The 7,442-nt window shown below is 33.7% G+C and overlaps 1 pseudogene; it reads right to left on the minus strand.

The window, feature by feature from the left end:
* Positions 1 to 265: 265 nt before the first annotated feature.
* LOC117918138 lies at positions 266 to 3,472 on the minus strand (annotated as a pseudogene).
* Between the last annotated feature and the right edge of the window lie 3,970 nt (positions 3,473 to 7,442).

Raw genomic sequence — 7,442 nt, forward strand, 5'->3', positions numbered from 1 at the left:
TAGAGATTTAAGAAGATAATTGCATCAATATGGTGATCAACCACAAGTTTTACAATGCAGTAAATTATCATATTTTATAACAAAACAAACATTATTGCTTTTATTTAGGGATTATTGAAGGATAATATCCTTAAACTCTTTTCTCACTTTATTTAGATTTTGGGCTTAAATGTGAATGATATGAGAATGTTGGGCCAATTTTCAAGCCATCTAACCTAAAAGTATAATCCTCCATTGTTCAAAGCCTCAAGCCAAATATCTAGTTTTAAAACCTAAATGGAATTGAAAATTCGTTGTACGGGGATAATATCATTTTTGGATCAAATTGAGCTTTCCTGTTTTCAAAAGTTTTCCATTTTGGACCAAAATGTTTCATCTAATCTTCCTTGGTTGTGTAGCGGGAAAGGTACAACTTAATCTTGATTCCAACTTTATCACAAAACTGCAGTATTTCTTTATTTTGATTCTCCAAGGGTTTCCAATCATCGGCCCCACTTGAATGTAACAATCCTATAGTGTAGAATATATCTTCATCTAGTGTAATTACAACCATCCTATCATCCCACCTACAATGTATATAAAAATTTCAATTAACCACATTTGTTATTTAGATTTGAGAGAAAAGTTATTATCAGTAATCTATTTCTACATTAAACAAGAAAACTTGATAGTTCAGAATTTTTACTTGTTCCGGATCATGGGGTAGACATGGATTGGTCCAATGGTCTCATTTATTTTGGGGAGAATGTCCCTAAAAACACCTAAGTTGAAGTATGAGATACAAAGATATCGAGCCATGGATGAGGAACATCCCACAGTCCTTTTGCTTCAAGATCTTGTTCTGCATTATGAAGTCGGTTTAGAAAACCTACAAAGGAGACATCTTTTCTGAAAACAAAACGGGGAAGGAAATTCAAGCATTTGAGCAGCTAGAAAGACAATAATTCACAAATTAGTCATATATATTGCCTCAATACTTAACTTAGTATATATGTAAGTACCTCATCAACTGTATGGCTTGTAAGGTCATCATAATACTTGAATACATCAAGGTAGTAGATGATGCCCTTCTTGGATATTAGTGAAGATATTCTCGGGTAGTCAGAGGGTGAGAAAGAGGATCTCTAGTTATTAGGAGGACAGTTATGCAGGAAGACTGAACCTTCCAAATAGTTTAGTCCATTGATTGAAATCAAATATGAAACGGTGAATCTCAATAATGGACTACACCTAAAGGGGAGAGAGGGTGAATAGGTGTTGCATAACAATTTAAAAATTCTCCCGACAAAGATTGCCTAACCTTAGACTTTCTCAATGTCAAGAAACTTCTCTTCCAACAACTATTCAACAAAGCATAACATTCACAAGCAAAAAAATAAAATAAAAAATGCACCAACACTCTCTCAACAATTTATAAATGCAATACACATGTAAGTTATCTCCTTAACTCATATCAATTTACTTCATGATATCATTAACCAAAATGAGCAGAAAAATTACTAAGGATATTCCATAGATCATCACACTTATATCACCTCATATTTCTTCCATTCAACATGTTTGCCCAAGTAATTAATGATATCAAAAACAAAAATTAAATCAAAGTGTAGAGTGAGAGAAATAGACAATTAACATCGGATTTTAACGTGGAAAACCTCCTAAGAGATCAAAAACCATGGGCCTACCACTGATTGAAAAACTCCACTATGAAGAATAAAAATTGAGCACAAGGGTTTTACCTAGGTCAAGCTAACCAATCCTTCCCAGACCACTTGATTGGTACCTTCACTTTCAACTTCTCACCTTCATCTTCCGGAGCACACTTGGAGTTCGTACCAAGCTCAATCTCAGTCTCTTCTTGAATCCACACAAGAAGAAAATGGGTTTTTGAACAAACCTAAATAGAATGAGAGATTGAGATATGAATGAAGGAATGAATCAACCCATTTATTGCTAAAGAAAATTCATTAAAAACTAGTTTGGAAAATATTAAGAGAAGTGGTTTTTCTTTGTAATAAAAAACCCCCTAATTAGGAAAAGAAATGAGAAATTGAAGAACACATGGAGTGACTGCAACTCTCTCCACGTTTTCTACAGTCTCTACCCAGAAAATGAGAGAAGATTGCTTTTTAAAATGTAAAAAGAAGCCCTTAATCTAATGACTGATATTTGATCTAAAAACAAGTTAGTTGGATCGATTTGCTTCTACACCTGGATCGATCCAGAAACAGGGAAATAAAAGCCTTGCACCAAAAACCATTTCTCCCAACTTTCTAACACATTTAAAGATTAAAAACTGGGTTGATTCACATTCAATCACCACACACTTGGCTACATATCTTGGTCTGTTAGCAAAGTCTCAGTCTTCAAAGTCAAGTAGTCCGAAGAGGAATTGGAAAGCCAACTTAGGGGGAACTTAGGAATTTTGTCCGGAATTTCCAACCTAGCTAAACACTCACAAAATGTTCTTAGTCTCTGGAAAATGTCAAGAAGTCATTGTAAAGCATGTGTATCCACTTTACCCACAAGCAAATTGGCCAAACTAAAATGAGGAACACATGGAAAAGGGTTTTTATAAATGGTAGTGCTCTTGCCTAGTTTTAGTTATATATTAATCATATATCTTCTGGGTTCATTTGCTTCTCACTTACTCGTTTTGGTGCGGGTTCTAGTATGATCCTTGCTCTTGTTATAATCCCAAATTGCCCAAGACCTCCTAGAACCGCAAAAACTAGCTCGGAGTTTGTGTCTTTGGAACAAGTCACAAGTTCTCTTTTACCCGAATCAAACAAAATGCTCTCTTCATTGGGAAAAGCAAACTCTAAATATCTGATGCATGCAAGTAATTAATAGGAGTGTCTCTTAAGTGGAAATTATCCCACACTTGAAACTAATTGCATGCAACCATTTGATCATGACCCCTCCATGCATCAAGATCATCAAAATTTCTGATAATTTTTACAGGCCTATGGGCCCTAAGACATATATTCTATTCATACAATGACAATAAGGGTAAATATTATACCAGTAAGAACATCCATTTCATAAACATTGCTGATTAGAGGACCACGGCGGAAGGTTTGGAAGTTGATTCCACCATTAGAGAGTACACCACCAACTGTTAGGTACATGACACTAGTATAAGTCTATGTTTGACCATAGTTTTCAGCACATCAACCCATAGCTGCTCACTCCCAACATCAGCATAGGAGCCTAAAATCGAATTCTTGGTAACCCTGATTCCACTTCCACGGCTGCAGTCATTTAACGATCTCATCTCCACCACAACCCCATGAGGAGCCATGGTCTGTCCACTGTGATGATGGCCTCGGCCCCTAGCGGCTATACTAAAAGTAGAGGAAAGATTATAAGAGAACTTGACTAGAGATGCAATATCTTCTATGGAATAAGGATAAAGAACTGTAGTTGGATTTGGTAGAGGAACAAGTTTACTAAAATCCCTATAGGCCATTCTAATGGCATCGAGATCCACCCTGAGTCGAGACGCATTATCGAGGACTGGCGTTCTAATGGGAGCACATCAGCCCATGGTCTTTACCCTATTCTTGATGTGAAATGGATTAAAACACTGATGATAATGAAAAAGGTTGAGATTGGACAACTCTTAGCCATGGAGGAAAGGCGTTAAGAACAAGTTGGTGGAGGGAGAAGCATGAAAGGGGTATTTATAGAGAAGGAATTTGCATGAGCACGAAATCTTGGTTGGTAGAGAAAATCTTTAAGCTATATTTTGTTGATAGGATAGGAGGATATGGATGTCTTTTTATATCATATCTCATTAAATAAGAAATAAATAGCTTTAAAAAAAATACATATCTTAATGGTGCATATGCAACCCAAATGACGTCATTCAACTTACAGATTGAATAGGATCTTAGGACTACATATATTTGTTGTTAAAATTAGTAATTAACAAGGATCTGCTGAGAATTTTTTTCCCGAATTGATCAAGGCACTATGATGTTTTCAATCAGGTTATGAATGAATCACTTGCCCTTGAGCTTGCTCTTATTCCTCCTAAACTTTTTATATTTGGTATTATCATTCTTCTTCTTAGTAGAAAAACCTAAAGAGCCCTTGACTCCTATATGAAAACCTTTATGATCTATGAGAATCTCCTTATGTAGGGATAACTGGATCCCTTAATACCTTATACCAGGATTAGGTTAGGTACATGAGAAAACTTTCCTAGGCTTTCTAAATACTATGCATAATGGAAATAAGCATAATTTTAAAGAAAATAGATTTAGTTTGTGCAAAAAAAATCATTACCTTCGATTTGGACATTCTTAAATTGATTCATTTCTATGAAAAGTATATTTATAGTCATAGGAAGTCTCATAGATCCATAATCTTCCGTATGACTCTTCCTTGATCTTAGCACATTTTTCGTGGGGGAAAAGAGGGTGGAAGCTATGACTCTCTTTCTCTCTGGAGGTTGAAGACAACTTTATGGAAATCCTAACCCCTAAGAGGTATTTATAAGGTTCCTAATTGGGCTTAAGTGACTAAGCCTATAATGAGCTTGAGTCACTTAATCTAGTCTAAAATGGGTTCTAATTGATTAATTAACCTTATAGGGCCATCTAATTAATCAATTAGCCCAAGTTAGAGACTTTGTTCACTTATCCTTGTGCAACCTTTGTGTAATTACCAAAATACCCTTATGCACAAATGTGAACCTAAGATCAATCCATTATAGACCATGTCATCAAAGTGTATGAACTTGAGTGGGGACCACTGTGACCCATGGGACAATATTGGCTCCTTCATAATCTAATTCTGAAGTTGATTGAACATTCCACTATAGAGAATCAACTACACTCCAATAGCTATATAAATAACAACAAGACACTAAGTGTTTTCATTACTTGCTATCCATTATGTTTAGTCTCCACATGAGCTAGTGTTTTTAGTCCAACAAAGTGAAAATTATCAGCCTCTTAAGATTACCTCTATTATCCTTGAGTTACAAATCTTCCTATTATGTGTTCAACCGACATGTCTTAGCCCTCAAAGAGCATATCTCAAGTTCTACTTAAGGAATTGCTATGACTATAGTTTACATGAACACACCTCCTTAGGATCACCCAAGGGGATACTCTATCTCAATTTCATGAGATATCATGGTGCCTCTATTGAGAATACCTATTAATACTAGCTTTTATCAACAATGACTCAATCCATGGAGAATATAGGATCAACTTATGATCCCGTAGGTCAAAGTCACTACTAATTTTAGCACAAGCTCAATATTCTCTCAAGGTTGAGAGACAATACAATGAAACAACTTGATGAAATTATGATTACTTGATAGCCTTAAGTCATAGCTCATCATAGGTCTTATCTAATGTGTAACCGTACACACTAGTGCACTAACCATGGGAAACCCATTCCGATGGCCAAGACTAGTCATCCCTCTAATTAGAAGGTAGTTCACTATAACCTTTAATGGGTTGCCTAAGCCCATGAATTGATTGTGAATAGGTTATCTACTTGCAAGGAACTTGTGACGTGGATCTTCTATGCAACTCATAATGCACTGAAGTCATGAACAATACAATAGATAAAAGCTAGAATGCTTATAAGGTATAATGCATGTAATTAGGATAGATAAAAATAAACTTAAAATTATTATTAAATAATAAAATCCACAAGTTCATTACATCATGTCATGCTTTTAAGGGCTTTATCCTAACATCTTAGTCATCTCAAACAAATCTAGTAAGGTCTCTAAGATCATATAAAACTTGGCATTCATAATAGTCCTAAGGGAAACTTTTCTAGTTGACATGCCCTTATCATCAAACCCTTGTAGACTAAAAAAGGAATATCAAAGTCCTTGGTAAAAGACATGTGTTGCTATTATAAGACATTATCCAAAGATCCAAGTATGAGACACTTGGTCTTTTGATTTGTCTAATGCTACCTTTAATAAACCACTTTTTCTTCCTGCTAGGTTTGTTCATAAGGAATAGCTAGCTCCACCTAAATTAGCTTTTATGCTTTTAGTTACTAAATCTAGAATAACTTGTTCAGCTTAAAAGATTAGTTGGACTTGGTCTAATAACTAACTGTGAGAAAGCAAGTGATGATAAACATACATTATATCTATAACAAAGAAAACAACCATGTATATAATATAATTAAGCATTCAAGGCAAACAATTGTTTAAAAAAATGTAGAGCTCTTAGAAATACATTTCCTTTTACAAGGTATCATTGTTTTCTAAGAATCAAGCCAATAGTGGGTAGGTTATGACCTTATTACTAGTTATAGACCCTTTCAGATTAATCTCTTTACCTTAACCATGGAAGGTACTTGAGGTAAGATTAACATACCTTAATGTTTAACCCTTGGACTATATAAGTGGGACCGTGGTGGGCGATTCAACCACTTTATATCCAAGTTAAGTGTATAACCATTATCTTTAACATCAATATCACAAAGGGAAGAACCCCATCAGTGGGGTGGTCCTTCCTACTATTGACATATCTAGTCTCATCCAAGCAGAGAGTCCATATCCCTTAATTCTTAAGGTATAATCCACTTATGGAGTGATGATGAACCCAAATCAAGATGGGCTCGATAATAGAGGCCATAGACTTGCCTAGGGCCCTCTCCTACTTAATCTTTTAAATTAATTAAGCGTATTTTAAAACAATAGTAATTACTTTGATGAATACATTATCTTCTTTGAGAATTTCCAAAAATATTTATTTCCTACTTGGAAACCTAATGTAATAGGAGAATGTCGACATGAAAAATTTAAATTTCCATGAGAGTATTTTATCCAAAAATAAATTTTGATAGAATATCTACTCTCAGATTTTAAAATCTATTTTCATAAAAAAATATTTTCCTCTTACATAATTCCAATTAATAAATATTTTATCTAGGAGATATTTTCAAAGAAATTTATTTCCATCAAATTACTAAATATCTTTTGATAATAACCTTTAATGGTAAATTATCTTTAATGAAAATTTTCATACTATTTATTGCTTACTTGAAAACTTTAGTGTAATAAGAAAATAAAAAAATTATTAGATTTTAAAAATCTTAAGAGCACCTTATCCAAGACAGGAACTTTAACTTCTCATATTAAAAAAATCCTCATAATGATTATTTTTCATATTCCTACACCTTTCCAATTTAACAAATATTCTTATAGAATCTAATTTTTATAATAATTTATTCCATTAAAATTACCAAAAAAATTACAACCTTTAGTCATTCCTTAATGGATAAAATGTTTTCTATGAACAACTTCTACAAAAGTTTATTTCCTAAAAGGAATTAAATAGTCTATTTTAAAAAGTACTTTCAAAATATTTTATTCCCAATTAATTCCTAAAACTTCCAAAAAATATTTTGGTAACCCTTCTAATCATAAATTCCTATAATGAGATTTTCCTAAA

The sequence above is a fragment of the Vitis riparia genome, chromosome 7 (assembly GCF_004353265.1).
Source record: "Vitis riparia cultivar Riparia Gloire de Montpellier isolate 1030 chromosome 7, EGFV_Vit.rip_1.0, whole genome shotgun sequence".
Classification (NCBI taxonomy): domain Eukaryota; kingdom Viridiplantae; phylum Streptophyta; class Magnoliopsida; order Vitales; family Vitaceae; genus Vitis; species Vitis riparia.